The sequence below is a fragment of the Sebastes umbrosus genome, chromosome 1 (assembly GCF_015220745.1).
Source record: "Sebastes umbrosus isolate fSebUmb1 chromosome 1, fSebUmb1.pri, whole genome shotgun sequence".
In the NCBI taxonomy this organism is placed as follows: Eukaryota; Metazoa; Chordata; class Actinopteri; order Perciformes; family Sebastidae; genus Sebastes; species Sebastes umbrosus.
This window is the reverse complement of record NC_051269.1, coordinates 23,182,768-23,190,133: the sequence shown is the minus strand read 5'-3', so window position 1 is coordinate 23,190,133 and position 7,366 is coordinate 23,182,768.

Below are 7,366 nucleotides of genomic sequence, written 5' to 3'. Positions count from 1 at the left end.
ATTTTGTGACTATTTAACAAACTGTTGTGCTACTGGGCTGTATGTAGATGTAGTTTGGGGGAGCATCTTTTATTGTGCCCGAATAGACTTTGGTGTAATACTGACTTATTTTTCTCGAATGTGTCAAAACATTTTCTGCACAAGCTGCATGATTTAAATCATCTAAATATTCAGCCATGACATTGAAAATCTTTTAGATAACACTAAGCTACGCTTGCTGTACTCCAACACAACAAACTCTCACATTTCACCCTCGATGTATTCCTCTATTCCACTATTCAACATGTCACTTTGCCAGATTTCACAACGAGTCTTATGTTGTCAGACACTTATAATAACAACCAGAGCCTGTCATGGTAAAAACAAGCACTTCTAGTGGATGTAAATGACATGCCAGCTTGCCCCATTAGCAACATATTGCAGCCTGTGAGCAGCTGCCATCTACAGCGCTCTCCCTAAAAACTGGACCAATTTCAGAGATTGTTGTCCCTATTAGTCAATTAGACACAAAAACATGTAAAATAGGGTCCAGGTTGAAAAAACACCAAGTTACCCTTTAAAGGTACAACAAGGTGTAGGGCAACCTGTACATGTATGGAGCATCAGGGGTGAAGCAAAAGAAGTCCGCAAAGCACTCGTTACTGCTCGAGCTTATTACTCTCAAGAAACAGGAATAACTGAAGGCCACTCAGAGAGATGAGTGTATCAACATGCTGTTCAGCTCCTCTCTTCTCTCATCTGGATTTTAGCACCTGGACAGTCAGAGGACACTGGTTAGAGAGATTTTAGTGAGTAAATAAAAATTAAACATGGGGTGGGGGGGTAAAAAATAGGATTTTGAAAAGAGAGGGGGGCATATACCTCCTTTCCCCAAATAATAATACTAGCTTGTTGCGAAGGAGGTTAAATAACGCTCCGAACTTTGGCGAGGAAAACCTGACATGGTCATTTTCAAAGGGGTCCCTTGACCTCTGACCTCAAGATATGTGGATGAAAATGGGTTCTATGGGTACCCACAAGTCTACCCTTTACATATATGCGCACTTTATGATAATCACATGCTGTTTAGGGCAAGTAATAGTCAAGTCAGCACACTGACACACTGACAGCTGTTGTTGCCTGTTTTTTATGCTAAATGCAGTACCTGTGAGGGTTTCTGGACAATATTCGTCATTGCTTTGTGTTGTTAATTTATTCCAGTAATATATATATATACACACATTTGCATAAAGCAGCATATTTGCCCACTCCCATGTTGATAAGAGTCTTAAATACTTGACAAATCTCTCTTTAAGGTGCATTTTGAACAGATACAAAATGTGTGATTAATTTGCGATTAATCATGATTAAATATTTGAATCGATTGACAGCCCTAGTTTAAATACAACAATAAGAGTGGCCATGTGTTCACATTACCTGAGAGGGGACGATGGGTTCATGCTCACGGCCCACTGACCCACCAGGACGACCCCCATCTGTCAACATTTATAAACTTTTGAATCTAATCTGGTGCACTTTTATTTGTATTCAAGATCCCATTACCATACAAGCAGCATGTGATAAGTAAGGTAAATTACCTCTGAATCTAATCTAAAACTGCAATCATCTGTTACAGGTCGATTTAATGGCTCCTGTGCTAATAACATTTCTTCTTAATGGCTCCGTCCCTCAAGAAACAACTGTTTCAAACCAGGGGCCATGTGGAAACAAGGTGCTCACACACTCTGGTGAGACCTTCGCTGACTTTTTGCCCTGTTGTGGGAGCAGATGAGGGAACAGACACACAGCACATAAACACGTACACACTTTACTATGTGTCTTTGAGGAGAGGCAGGGCCATCACTCACTTGCTTTTTGCATATGTGTGTGTGTGTGTGTGTGTGTGCTCCCATGAGTGCGTAAATATGTCTGTGTGTATGTGCATGGGTGAGTATAAATACATCCTTCACCTTTGTTTTCTTTGCACTTTCTCTCCTATGGGATACTGTTAAAAGTGAACCAACACACACACACACACACACACGCACACACACACACACACACACACACACATCTTCATACACACAGTGTAGTAATGCGGGCAGGATGGCGGAGTGGCAGCCATTATTTATGTCTGCTTTCTTTAGCGAGGTTTCTCACAGGAACAGGAGCCGAGCAGGAATCCAACGCTTCCTCTGAGTCCACCATTTATCACTCTTTATTAATACAAAAACACACACATAAAGGCACAAGACATAGACACAGTTGCAGACCAGACAATTACACATTAACAAATATGCGTACACACAAAAAATAGACATACTATTGCATGCTGGGTTCAGAAAATACGTATTTATGTTTTACTCTCACTTCACTTCATCGCGGAGGAAGGCAGAATGTTGATATTGAACATTCTGCAAAGCCTCAGATTACATTCCGTTAAATGCCAGTGTTTTTTTTTTTTTATATTAATTATAATTTCGTCGTCACATGACATGTGATGCGCACTGCAGCGTTCCAAAAGTTTATTTTTTTTTAGCTGCGCCCCAAAAAATAGCCGCTTGGGAACGCATACGCACCACGACAACGTCGCTCTCGCATTTGAGCATGTCAGCCACGCGTCTACATTGAGAACACTGGATTTGAGGGTGCAAAAATGGTGGCATGTGTACGGCCCCTTACACACCCATCCACAGCTTTTCTCTTTGCGTTGCTACAGAAAGCACCCGCTTCAACTGAACAGAAATTGCGCTGCAGAGAATAACAAAGAACGCTGTTTCATGGAACACATAGACTGGATTTTAGTCCATTACATTTATCTAAAGATAGATGAAGAGTTTAAAAAAAAAAATCAAACAACAGCGACTTACAAATTTAGTTGAATTGACTTCAACCCCATAAAAGCCTCAAATATTCTGAAAGCTAAATATAGCAAGGTTTTTCAAAATAGCGCTTTCTCTCTTGGTGAAACAGTTTGGCTTAGGGTGGTCTCACGGCAGTTCGTGAAATAGTCACAAAATGTAATCTATTTGATTTGTGTACATTGACACAAATTTCCTTTTTTTTCGTAACGCTCAGCACGACTTTCAACAACGTATTTTTCATGCGTTTTCCTACGAATGACCAGCAACACGTGACACACGTGTCAATTTCCACTCGAGTCTTTTCAAAATAGGACTACTTACCAATCAGAGTGATTTCTCTCACCCACGGGCTCAACATGGATTCAACATGCTGAATCAGCTGAAAAACATACCGACACGGGCAGACTAGAGCCGACGGTACAGGACAAACCACAAAAACTAAGCCGTCAGATGCTCACCGACGGCCCCAAACTGGCCGACAGCACACCGTCGGCTTGGTGTGTCACGACCTTAAGAGAGTTCCACCATATTTCTAATTTTGGCAAGGGGGATTAAAAACTTAACTGTCAAACAGATGAAATTGAATCAAGTTGACACATTTTAAGTCTGGAGCAGAGGCAGACTGCTGGGACTTTTGTTAGATTCCTGGCAGGGTTATTCAATGCTAGATCAAGGTCATAGATGGGAAATGGTATCTGTGTGTGTGTGCGTGTTGTCAGGTGAGGTCACTGCAGGGAGTACAGCATCTGAGCGACTGCAGAGGAAATAGCAGTGGCTAGACCTGACGTTACCCCACTCAGCCGCGTCTCATAACTCACCGCTGAAGTATTATTGTAACTGTTCACGTTCAGCATCAATCTGAAGCCACTGATTTCATTTCCTCACTAACATTCAGGTCTCAACCAGACTGCTGGTCCAGAAAACTCCACTTGACCTTTTAGTTTTCCCTTTCACGCCCTTCATTTTGTTTCTCTCTCACAGATTTGCCCTTTTGCTTTCACTGTACTTCTCTCTCTCTCTCTCTCTCTCACTCACACACACACACACACACACACACACACGCACACACCATTTCTTCATCAATCATCATCCATTAATCAGGAGTGATTGATTGTGTCCACACGCTGTGACTCAGGAATCAAAGGGCTACAGAGGATAAATTAGAAAAACACAAAATAATAACAGGAACATTTACTCCGGCCTGCACTTCTTTCATGCCTGCCAGGAAAGTTCATTTTGACATAATTTGAAAAAATGAAGGAAACTAAGCGAATTACAGTAAATGTGAATACTGTATGTCAACTGTTCTCTGAATGTCAGTAAGTGTAATATCAACAGTTTGTGTTCTTTCTGTCTTCCTGAACAGTATATGGACAGTGTGCCATGAGGTCCCATTCTCTAAGCATGTCGTAATATTATTAAAGATTTACACACACACACATCATTGGCATAATGCATTCCCTATCCCCTAACCCTAACCTTAATCATCATTACCAAATGCCTTACCCAACCCTTAACCTAACCCCTAAATGATGGCAAACGATGGGACTAACACATTATCTTCTCAAATCATTCATGCAGAACTGCATTACATACTGTGACTGTCTGGGGGCTTCAGCAGGAAGCAGCTGAATAGCTGGATGACTTTGAACAATCTGTGGAGGCAGCCATGCATGACCCTGCTTACTCTGTGGCCCTGGAGTCGCTGCAGAACTGGGTGTCCCTTTGTGACCCCTTTGAGACAACTGCAACATCAATATTGCTGTATTGATGTGAAAGGGCTTATTTGTACTGATGGATGCACAGAAAATTATCAGCCAACTCTGCAGGTCTGAGGTCTTTTAGCCACTAACTTAGTCCAATAATTTGGTTTAATGGCCAAAACATGTACCATATGGAGTCTGAGCCATATTTCAACCTATATAGGCAGCTGTTTTCAATGAAAAAGCTCTGATAAACCAACAGTACACATGCCCAGCACCAAATGGCAGACAGAAAATGTTAGCGACAAGAAAAGAAAGTTGAGCAACAAGTAGCTAAACACCAATATATTTTTTATCAGGAATTGGTGGAGACCAAACCAGAGCTGATTATTGGACTTAAATGTTTCAAATGGAGTCTACATGTTGCTCCATGTAGGCAATTGTTTGTTGAAGGGCGTGTAGCATTTAGTGGGGTCTACTGGCAGGAATGGAATTTAACATTAATAAGTGTTTTCTTTAGTGTATAATCACCTGATAATAAGAATTGTTGTATTTTCGTTACCTTAGAATGAGCCGTTTATATCTACATAGGGAGCGGGTCCTCTTCAAGGAGCCGGCCGCCATGTTTCTACAGTAGCCCAGAACGGACAAACCAAACACTGGCTCTAGAGAGGGCCAGTCGTGTTTTCACATTTTCGCGTCGGCCAACATAGTTCTCTTCCTACACACACAGTGTAGAAATGCTGTGTTACAAGTAAAAGTCCTGCATTCAAAACTTTACTTAAGTAAAAGTACAAAAGTACTAGCATCAAAATAAAGTACCGAAAGTAAAAGTACTTATTATGCATTTATGCATTTCAGAGTAATATATTTCATGTTATTGGGTGATAGTTATTCATGCATTAATATGTTTATCACTTTAATGTTACAGCTGGTAGTAAAGATGGAACTCATTTTAATTAGTTTATATACTGTTGGGTAGCTTAATCTTTAATAATATATCACCATTTATTAGGCTTAGTTGATTTATATTTTGAATTAATAATATAAATCTGCAAAGTAACTAATGAAGTGGAGAAACAAGTACAATATTTGCCTCCAAAATGCAGTTGAGTTGACCTATAAAGTAGAAAAAAATGGAAATAGGCTGCCCAAGCTATACCTCAAAATTGTATCCATCATTAAGATAAGATAAGATAAGATAAATTGAACCTTTATTAATCCCCGGAGGGAAATTCAGGTGAGGTATAAAGGTATACAAAAATTATAAAAACAATAATAGAGATATAAAAGATACAGAGTGAATGGGTTAACATAGTGTATACAGTCTGTCAATAAATAAATTTAATATGTACATTTGTGCAGTCTATAAAGTGGTATATATGATGTACTAATTAAATAAATACTTTGAAATCCTTGGTAAAATATTTTGGATCTACATTACATAAATAAAAATAAAACAATTTTTTAAATCCCCTTATATTTTGAATTAATAATATAAATCTGCAAAGTAACTAATGAAGTGGAGAAAAAAAGTACAATATTTGCCTCCAAAATGCAGTTGAGTTGACCTATAAAGTAGCATAAAATGGAAATAGGCTACCCAAGCTATAACTCAAAATTGTATTCATCATTATAATACATTCCATATGTAAAACTTAAAATAATAAATACATTCTTGGTAAAAAAATATGTTGGGTCTACATGGCAAAAATAGAAATAAAACACATTTTTTAAATCCCCAAGATTAATAACCACTCTGTGTCCAAGCGGACCTTTTCTTCGCCGATCCTTTTTTTCTGATCGGACAGGATTCGGTGCCGGACAAATTCCGTTGACATTGCTGAGGAGGAGGTGGGGACAGGACATAGTGATGGGAATTTCGGCTATTTTTAGTGATCCAGATCATTTGGCTCAGCTCACCAAGAAGAGCCGGCTCTTTTGGCTCCCAAACGGTTCTTCATTTTACCACTTCTGCCTTTTTATAATTCAGCCAAATTTAGCGCCGTTTTGACCTATGATTAGTATGTGTGCATATATATCACTTAAATTATTCAATATAGTTATACTAAACCTTATAATCTCCAGAATGCCATAATATTACATTCTGCTTTGTTTCCGACTGTCACTCATCTTGTCTGCTATTCGCGCATCACACTCCTCTCTCTCTTTCTCTCGTTCTCTCCCTCCTGCTCTGTACCTGTAGACCGTCAGCGCGCCGCGCATCCTCGCCCCACCCTGCTTGATGGTGTGATCCTTGTATGTCATCAACTGATTGGTCGCACGGACGTCATTAACACAACATTCAGTCACACTCATGGTACGTCTCCCCAGGGGTGTTTTTTATCGCGAGGGGACGCAACGCTTCCCAACATTGGACGCTTGGTGGGCTGCCACCAGAAACACAGGCTGTCCCCACCTGATTGGACGAACGCTTTCCCGCCGTTGGCTACTGCTCCCAGCTTTCAAACAGGAAACAATATGGAGGCTCGTTCGTAAACTTTCTTCTCTTATTTCACGAAAATAGTTCACTGAAATGTGTTTCTGAAAACATTTGAGGCGAGAAATAAGACACGCGGTTGATAAATCTGTATTCATTTTGGATCGACAATGTTTATTTTAAAAGATTCTCAGGGGTTTCCAGAGGCGGCGAGTCGCGTCGGACGCCCCGTGATTTACATAAAGTAGACTAGACCTCAACTTTATGCAAATGAGGAGAGGGCGTCGTGACGCTCCGTTTCTCGAATCGCGACGCTACGCTACCAGAACGCATTGTACGGCTGCTTACATAGACAATGAATGGGGAGCGTGGAAATCACA